General features: G+C 30.2%; 1 long non-coding RNA gene across 1 annotated transcript; it reads left to right on the top strand.

Moving 5' to 3' along the window:
- The first annotated feature begins 907 nt into the window (after positions 1 to 907).
- LOC143047101 (uncharacterized) lies at positions 908 to 6,343 on the top strand. Its single transcript, XR_012969407.1, has 3 exons — positions 908 to 1,033; positions 5,130 to 5,192; positions 6,154 to 6,343. It is a non-coding gene; the product is annotated as an uncharacterized LOC143047101 (long non-coding RNA).
- The last annotated feature ends 2,499 nt before the right edge of the window (positions 6,344 to 8,842 follow it).

Below are 8,842 nucleotides of genomic sequence, written 5' to 3'. Positions count from 1 at the left end.
TTCTAAAGATAAAACAGGAGAGTTCAGGATTTCCAAAAGAGTGTAAAACAGAAGAACAAAAGCAAGAATATATTCGACTTTATAAAGAAAATGAAGGTATACAACTTGACTATGATAACATCAAAGAAAACCCCGGTTTACGAAGTTTGGCGAAGTTATGTCTAAACAGTTTTTGGGGGAAATTCGGACAAAGACTGATTCTCAAGAAGCATTCATACTTTTACGAAACTGAATCTGAAAAATTCTTTCAGGTGTTGTCAGATCCAACGAAAGTGGTTGAAAATTTTCACATAGTTTCGAAAGACACCATTCAATTAGAATGGTCGCAAAATTCACTGTTTCCACCTGTGGATGTAAAAACGAACATCTTCATCGCTATATTCACCACAATGTGGGCACGTTTAAAACTGTACTCGGTATTAGACCTAGTTGGTACTGACTGTTTATACTACGACACCGACAGCTGTGTGTATCTGTCTCGCGATGGTACAAAAGAGCCAATACTTGGAAACTATCTTGGAGAACTTACCTCCGAAATATCACCAGAGGAAGGTCACATTGTAGAATTTGTATGCGGAGGCCCAAAAAACTATGCATATCGAACTTTAACAAAGTGAAAGGATTTACTTTTTTGTTTTAAACGTAATAATATCTTTATTGCATATTTGTTGTAACAATTTACTAAGTTTACAGCTTGTAACTTAGTATCCCTCATGTTAGTTTACCTAATAGTTTAGGGAAGCACTATTTGGTAAGATATAACTTATTCATAATATTAGTATCTATAGTACAATTGATTTCACAATTATATAAAATAAATATTGTGAATACACATACAGATCTTTGTTAAATAATTTCTTTCCCTTTTTTATACATTAACTTTTCCGTTATTGATTTTATCAAATGATCCGTATTCCATTGAAAAAAATTGGGCATAGTTAGTGTTGTTTCAGCAAGCATGTGCGTTATCGCATTATTGATTGTGTCTAAATATTCTTATATAAACAGGATTTAACTTATTTTATAAAATTTGGTAAGTATGCAATTTTTGTTTACGTTTCTACTGATCTATTGTATGTCGTCGTGTATATGTATTACACAAGATAAGTCATTCATTTTAGCGTGCACAATTCACAATTTGTCTACACTAGAATAAATTATTAAATAATCGTGATTACACATGTTTATCTTTTTTTTCCCTATAATGTTTATGAATAATTTTACAAATATGCCGACATGCATGATTGAACTTGCAAATAAACATGACCATATATGGCTTGTAAACAATTAACAATTGTGTTTACAAATTACTATGTTTTTACTTTTTATAAAATAATGTTTCAAACATTTAAATTGATTTAATTCTGATTTTTTTTTAAATCTTCAATGAATCTATTTGTTTTTAGAATTGTCTTACTATTATTTTTGTTATTAAAATTGTTCATTTCAATAAAAGCTGAAATTTCTTTTTGGAAAATTTTTCAAAATGTTCATTTTTTTTGTTTTCTTTTCTGAGACATAATATGCTTTATATAATGAAAAGGATATTATTGTTAGTATGTAGTTAATATAAAAGTATGCTGAGTCTTCAATTTTGTACCCTATTACTAGATTTTCAAGACTTATAATGTTTTTGTCTATACCTAGGGAGTTCATTAATTTCATTGCTATTTTTAGGAAGTCTGTATTAAATAATCAGTTGACAAAAAAGTGTTCATAGTTATCTTTTTCTTTACAATGCTTACATAAGTTGTCTTCAGTAATTTTCCACCTTTTTAATAGTTCATTGCATGGCAGAATATAGTGTATAAGTTTCCATCTAAACATTTTTAATCTGTTATCAGTGAGATATTGAAAAATGATAACAAAGTTATTTTTGAACTTGTAACTTAAATTTTTGTCAAATAATTTTTCCCACAACAGAAAACCGTTCGATTTTTCATGATTTTCTTTTAGTTTGAACATTTTATAAAGTTCTCTAGTGCTCGTTAATGGAGTTATTGTTGTGTACCTAATTTTTAAGTCGTTAACAACTTTAACTTTAGTTTTGATGGATTCTTCAGTACAAAGAATTAATTTCCAATTCATTGGAATAGCCTTTTTTAACATATATATTTGGTTTATCCAATTTTGTTTATATTTAAGCTTAGATAAGATGGTTGTTTCAGAGATTTTACCCTCTTCATCAATGATATCATTTATTGTAATTACATCACTTTTTATCCAATCGTCAAAGTTTAGACATTTTCTGTTAAACCTAATATTATCATTTCCCCACAAAAATTGTTTTCTTATTTCAAAAAATCTTTTGGGATATTTTGTGTTTCCTCCTTTTTCACTAATCCAATCTTTAATTAGTTGCTTGTTAAAGTCTGGCATATTTTGTAACTTATTTTTATCAATGTCTTTAATACTTTTTAAATTCATTTTGAATACAAGAAGATTTTTCCCTAATTTGTTAAAATAAAATTTTGGAATGATTGTTTAATTATCATTTTTATCTTCACTTAATTTTAAAATCCAGCTGATATGCAGTGATTTTATGTAAACATCAATGTCTGTCATTTTAAGTCCACCTTCCAAAAAATCTTTTGAAACTGTTGATCTTTTTATTTTGTCTTTTTTGCCTTTCCATATAAAATTATATATCAAAGTTTTAAAATTTTGCAACATTTCTTTAGGAATTATAGTGTTTGATGCAATATATGTTAGGTTTGGCAAAACAAGTGATTTGATGATTACTATCTTTCCTATGATAGTTAGATTTCTTTTACTCCAATCAGTTATTATTTTTTTTACATTTTAAAAGCTGGTTTTCAAAGTTTAATTTTTGACATTCTTGTTTATTGTGACTTTTAATAGGTGTAGTACACCAATTTATATCTTCACATTTATCACGACAGTGTTTCAATTGGCCTAGCCATATCCCTTCAGTTTTTGTTTTGTTCAATTTTAAGCCTGAGAAAGTACCAAATATTTCTATTAAATTAATTGCAAGAGTAACATCTTTTTTTGATTGAAGAAATAAAGTAGTATCATCTGCTAGTTGGCAAATTTTCAGAGTATTACTTTTTCCGTCTAGTTTTATTTCTAGTCCTTTTAAATTTTTATTTTCCCTTATCTTAATTGCCATTACTTCTACTGCTAGAACAAATAGTAAGGATGATAACGGACATCCTTGTCGGATTCCACGTGAAGCACTGAATCGAGTAGAAACCCACCCGTTATTAATAATGCATCCTTTAATATCGGAGTACATTGTCTGAACCCACCTAATAAAATTATTTTTAAAGTCAAATTTCTTTAAAGTCTCAAACATGAAGTCCCATTCTAACGAGTCAAATGCTTTTGTAAAGTCAAGGAATAAGATTGCCCTATCTATTTTAAAAATCTCAGAGTAATCTATTACATCTTGTATTTGTCGAATATTAAAACCAATATACCTATTTTTTACATATACTTTCTGGTCAGTGTGTATAATTTTGGGTAGCAGGGGTTTTAATCTTTGTGCTAATGCATAAGCGAGTAATTTTGCATCATAATTTAAAAGAGTTATAGGTCTATAATTATCTAGTGAAAGAGGGTCATTTTTTTATAAATCAAGGATATTAGACCTACTTTCTGAGTGTTTGATAGCTTTCCTTTTTCATAACAATAATTAAAAGTAGCGACTATAAAAGTTTTTAATTCTTCCCAAAATTTTTCTGTAAAATTCAACATTTAATCCATCAAGCCCAGGAGCTTTATTTAGTTTCATTTTAAAAATTGCATCATTACATTCATCAACAGTTATTTCCCCTTCACAAGTATTACTTTCAGAGTCATTTAATTTTTTATATTCTTTTAGAGATTCTAAATACTTTTTTGTTTCTTCTATCTCGGGATTTTTTGTAGAGTACAAATTTTTATAATAATTTGCTTCTAATTCTAATATTTTGTCTTGATCTCTTGTAATTTGACCCTTATCATCATATAATTGGGTTATTGTTTTTCTACTCTGTCTAGATTTTTCCATCCCTAGAAAATATGCTGAATGTTTTTCTCCCTCTTCAACCCATTTTACCCTTGCCCTTATTCGATTACCTTTTATTTTCTCATTATAGAGTTTTCCTATTTCATTTTCTATATTTTCTACTTTCTGTACTAAATTGCTTTTGTTTTTGTCATTGCATGATGATTTGTCTATAATTTTATTTAATTCCGTTAACAGATTTTCCAACTGGCTGATTTGGTCTTTTTTATTTGTAGCTTTTATTTTACAATAGTTGATTGTCTGGTCTCTAACTTCAATTTTGAAATTGTCCCACAGAATGTCAAGTTCAGTTTTAGTTTTTGCCTTGTTTTTATAATTTTTTATTATCTTATTAATTATTTCAATGTAGTCTTCATTTTGAAGTACACTACTGTTAAGTTTCCAGTATCCCCTTCCTTTTTGTCCTCTACTTAAATTTATTTTTAAGGAAACACAGTTGTGATCTGTGTATTGTAGTACTATTGGTCTTATATAACATGAAACACAGTTTTTGAATACCTCAGGAGCAATTAAAAAATAATCAATTCTTGTCGACTCTGATCTATCTTTTCTACTCCATGTATATTGAATTTTGTTTGGATTTCTGTTTCTCCACACATCACTTAGTTTAAGGAACTTTATAAGTTTATTTAAGTTGTGAGCAGGTTTTTTTTATTTTGGTGCTTAGATTTGCTCTTTGAATCAATATGGGATAAAATTTCGTTAAAATCTCCTCCTAGAATTAATTGACCCAACCTTTTTTCTTCTATTACCATGATTACAGCATGTACAGTTTTAAAAAAAATATTTCTGCTTTTTGGATTAGTTGGCGCATAAATGTTAGCTATTGTTATAATAGTGTCATCTATTTCAATATTAACAAGCAATAGCCTTCCTTCATTATCTTTATAGTCATCTATAATTTTAAAGTTTAGTTTTTTTTCCAGCCATATGGCAATTCCCCTTGAATTGCTAGAACCATTACTTAGTATAAGTTTGCCTTCAAATTCAGTATTTAAATGGTTTATCAAATTATCTGTAAAGTGTGTTTCTTGCATAAGAAGAATGTCACATTTTTGGGTGTTCGACCATTCAATCAATCTTTTTCTTTTATCAGGTTGTTGTAAGCCTTTACAATTTACTGTACAGATATGAAGATGTTTGTTTAATACCATAGTTGGTGAGTATTTTTAATATTTATTTGTAACATCCATTATGCTTCAGTAAACTTAGGTAAATCCCCTTTGGAGTGTTAATAATTAGGGTACATTTTAGAGGACCTTCACAGAGACTATAAATAGACATTTTTCCAGGTGTTTTATTTTTAAAGGGACTTTTATTTATTAATCGACTTGTTCTTTGTATTATAAATAGGAGTAAGATATTTATAATTCTTTTACATTTGTAGCTGAATGTGTTTATTGTGTAATCATTACAAGTTTTACACTTATTAACTTTATAAATAATGTTTACAGACATTATTAATTTTTTTACCTGTACTTGTACTTTTTGTGTTTAAATTCATTCTACAAAAAGGATGATTTGTCCATCCTGCACATATAATTTTACTGGTTTTACATGTGTTATTATAAACATAGTTTATTTCTATTGAAGACATATAACTACAAGTTACATTCAAAAATGAGAAAAATGTGTTGTTTTCTTTGACCTCAAGGTCATTATTTGGGTCATCCTTGTGACTTCACAAACAGTCATTGACATGTACATCATAACTTGACTACACTCAGTGTCTGTTGGGCTCATATAAATATAAACACATATGTACTTCAATTTGAAATACATAATCAAAACATATTTAAAAAGAACCATTTGTATATACACATGCTTGCATATACACATACATTTACATGTATAACAAATAAAAACAATTGTGTTATAAGTACAAATCATGAGAATCAGCTTTGTTAAAATATTTGTATTTGTAGAAATGGTATGTTGGTTTAAATTTTTCATTATAACCACATTTACTTTTACAAAGTTTAACTTTTGGGTTTTGAATATTTCTAGGATTGAATTTTTGACAAATAAAATATATTGTAAAATTGTTTGCTTGAAGATTTTTATTTGTTGCTCTATTGCCAAAATGTGTTTGATTAAACATTTCTTATCTTTATTTTTAGGATAAGATGATGGTGACCGATTTTGACTGGTCCTCACTGAACATTGGCTTCCAAAAAGTTGAAACCTCATCAGATATGGATAAAATATAAAAAGCTCAATATGTACAGACAGAACAAATATAATTATGTACAACTGCATTTTTTTTATTTTTTTTTTTATAATATATAATAAAATAGGTTTAATACAATATTACAGTGTTCACTAGTATTGACTGCTGATTACACTTAGACAGATTAATTATTTTTTTTTCGTGGTTCTTGATCGTTTTGTACTATTATTTGTAGCACCATCATGAAGTTTTTCTGTAGGGGTAACTGGTGACTTTTCAAGTCCACTGCTAGTTGTTGGTTTCACTGGGGTACCATGATTTTGGCGTTGAGACGAAGATTGAGTTGTTGTGAATTTGGTGATTTGTTGTTGTTCAGAATTTTTGTTTGGAATTCCATTAGATTTGTTCGCTGTGTTTGCAGGTTTGTTATTTTCTCTGCGAGCAGGTATGACTTTTGGTCTAGCTGCTTTTAAATTTGGAATATCATTGAACAGTTCACTATTGTTAGTGACAATCCCTGTTAGGATTGATTGAGATTGTTGCAGCTCTGTTTCAATGGATGTAGTTGGTATTGCTTCAACTATGTCTACTAGTGATTGTGTAGCCTCCGGATCTTCATTTTCCTCTATCTGAGGTTGTGCGTAAGCTTCACAATGATCGTTTTGATCTTCATCATGTACGCTAGAGTTTTCTTGTTCATGATCATGATTTGAGGATAAATCGCTTGTACATTCGTTCTGTCTGTGGCCTGATTCTCCACAGCTTCTGCAATTCAAATCATTTTGGCAGTCTCTGGTTTTGTGACCAGTTTCCATACATTTGTTACACTTGATATTGTCGTTCTGTTGCCCTTTGTAAAGTACTGTGGCTCTGTATTTCCCAATAGGTATAGGTTTGGGAATTGCCTTAGCTAATGGGCCATCACAGATGACAATTCGATCTCCTGTCTGACAGTCGGTGATTTGATATTCGAATCTAAATCTTTCCCTGAAGTGTTTAAGAATTGTGCAGTTGTACCCCTCTAGCGCTCTCAAAATTTGTCCATCATCCGCTGAGAGCGGTACATCTTTCACATGTATTTTAACATCTGTAGAATTTTCCTCGAACCGAACGCGGGGATTTCTAGAATATATGAATATAGATTTCCCCCGAAGCTCAAGCCTGTCAGAAAGCAAACATTCTGTTTCTTTTTCTGTATCCAGGTATATCCGCCATAGACCTCTTATCCTTTGAAGACCCTTGATCGATCTTCTAGGTACTACTGCACCTATGGCTTTGTACATTTCATCAATTGTCAGATACAAACTTTTAAAATGTGGTTTTGGTATATCTCCAAATACATCAGATTCTTCAATGAATACTGGCTTAACTGAGGATATAGAATCATCAGATTGATCAAATTTAGGTCCGTTTTTGAAGGCTTCGGCATACGACGCCATATTGGTTTTTTCTTGAGTGTCAGATTTGGTCATAGTTTACTCACCAATAGTGATATTTCAAGATAAATTCTCGAAAAGTTGGTGATAAATCACTAAGGGAATGTTTTTGTTCCTAATTGAATACTTTTCGTAACCAGTAAGAATGTCTAAATAAACTAAATACACAATTTCTCTTGAGCTATTGTGAAAGGATTTACTCTGAATTTTGTGAATTCTAACATAGTGAATTTCGATGCCACCAAAAGCATGATTGCTCGTGATAGGAGTGCGTGTAAAATACTAACAAATCAAGCAAAATCATTCATCTTGCAACGCATAGCAAAATATATAGTCGAGAGGAAAACAAAAAGTACTGTATTACTTACAATAAACGGGTTTTGTTAGACAATTATGACACCATCCCTTACGGATATTGACAAAAGAGAGTGAAACAACATTTGTTTACTACAATTTATTGAAAAATGTATATAGTAATTGTTAAAAAAAAAACAAATAAATTCAGTACTTTAACCACTGTCTCTTTTCCTTTGTAATTTTCAAGCCGGGTACAACGTCACGTCTTCCTCCTTTTTTCTCAACGAATAATCCACCTGACTGTTTCAACTGACACTTTTTTTTCTTTATATTAGTCTTTTTGGTATATGTAGTGTTTCTAAAATGTCTTTAAACTTTTTAACCCCTGCTGGTGGGTTTTTCTTCGGACACACATAGTGGCGAATCAGGTCGGTAATGTGTGACCCCGGTATGCATTCCTCTTTGACGATTAATTCACCATGTTCATTATGGCTTAATACGTTCTTATTTTGAGTCATCACGAATTTGTAAAGTTCCATAGTACGTTTATTCATCCTTTTAGGTATAGAAAATTCAATCATTGGAGAGAACGTTTTAACTGTTTTTTCTTCTTTTTTTTTATTATCATCGTGTTCTACTTTTTCTCCCCCGTCTGTACCGATCCACTGTTCAAAATCGTCTTCAGGTAAGCTTTCCAAGGATAGTTTGAAGTACTGACGGAGACAAGTTTATTATTCATATATACATCGATTTGAGACCACATGGTTTGAAGTGGTAAATTAATAATACTAGACGTATCCGTGTCATCAAGCGCATCTCCGTCACCTTTGACGATCTTAGCGCGAACGTACAGTCTACTCCGTCTCAAATCCATGTATTCAGGGCCCTGTCCAGAAATGAAAAACT

The sequence above is a fragment of the Mytilus galloprovincialis genome, chromosome 9, assembly GCF_965363235.1.
Source record: "Mytilus galloprovincialis chromosome 9, xbMytGall1.hap1.1, whole genome shotgun sequence".
In the NCBI taxonomy this organism is placed as follows: domain Eukaryota; kingdom Metazoa; phylum Mollusca; class Bivalvia; order Mytilida; family Mytilidae; genus Mytilus; species Mytilus galloprovincialis.
Note: the sequence above shows the minus strand (reverse complement) of the source record. Positions and strands in the feature narration are given on the sequence as shown.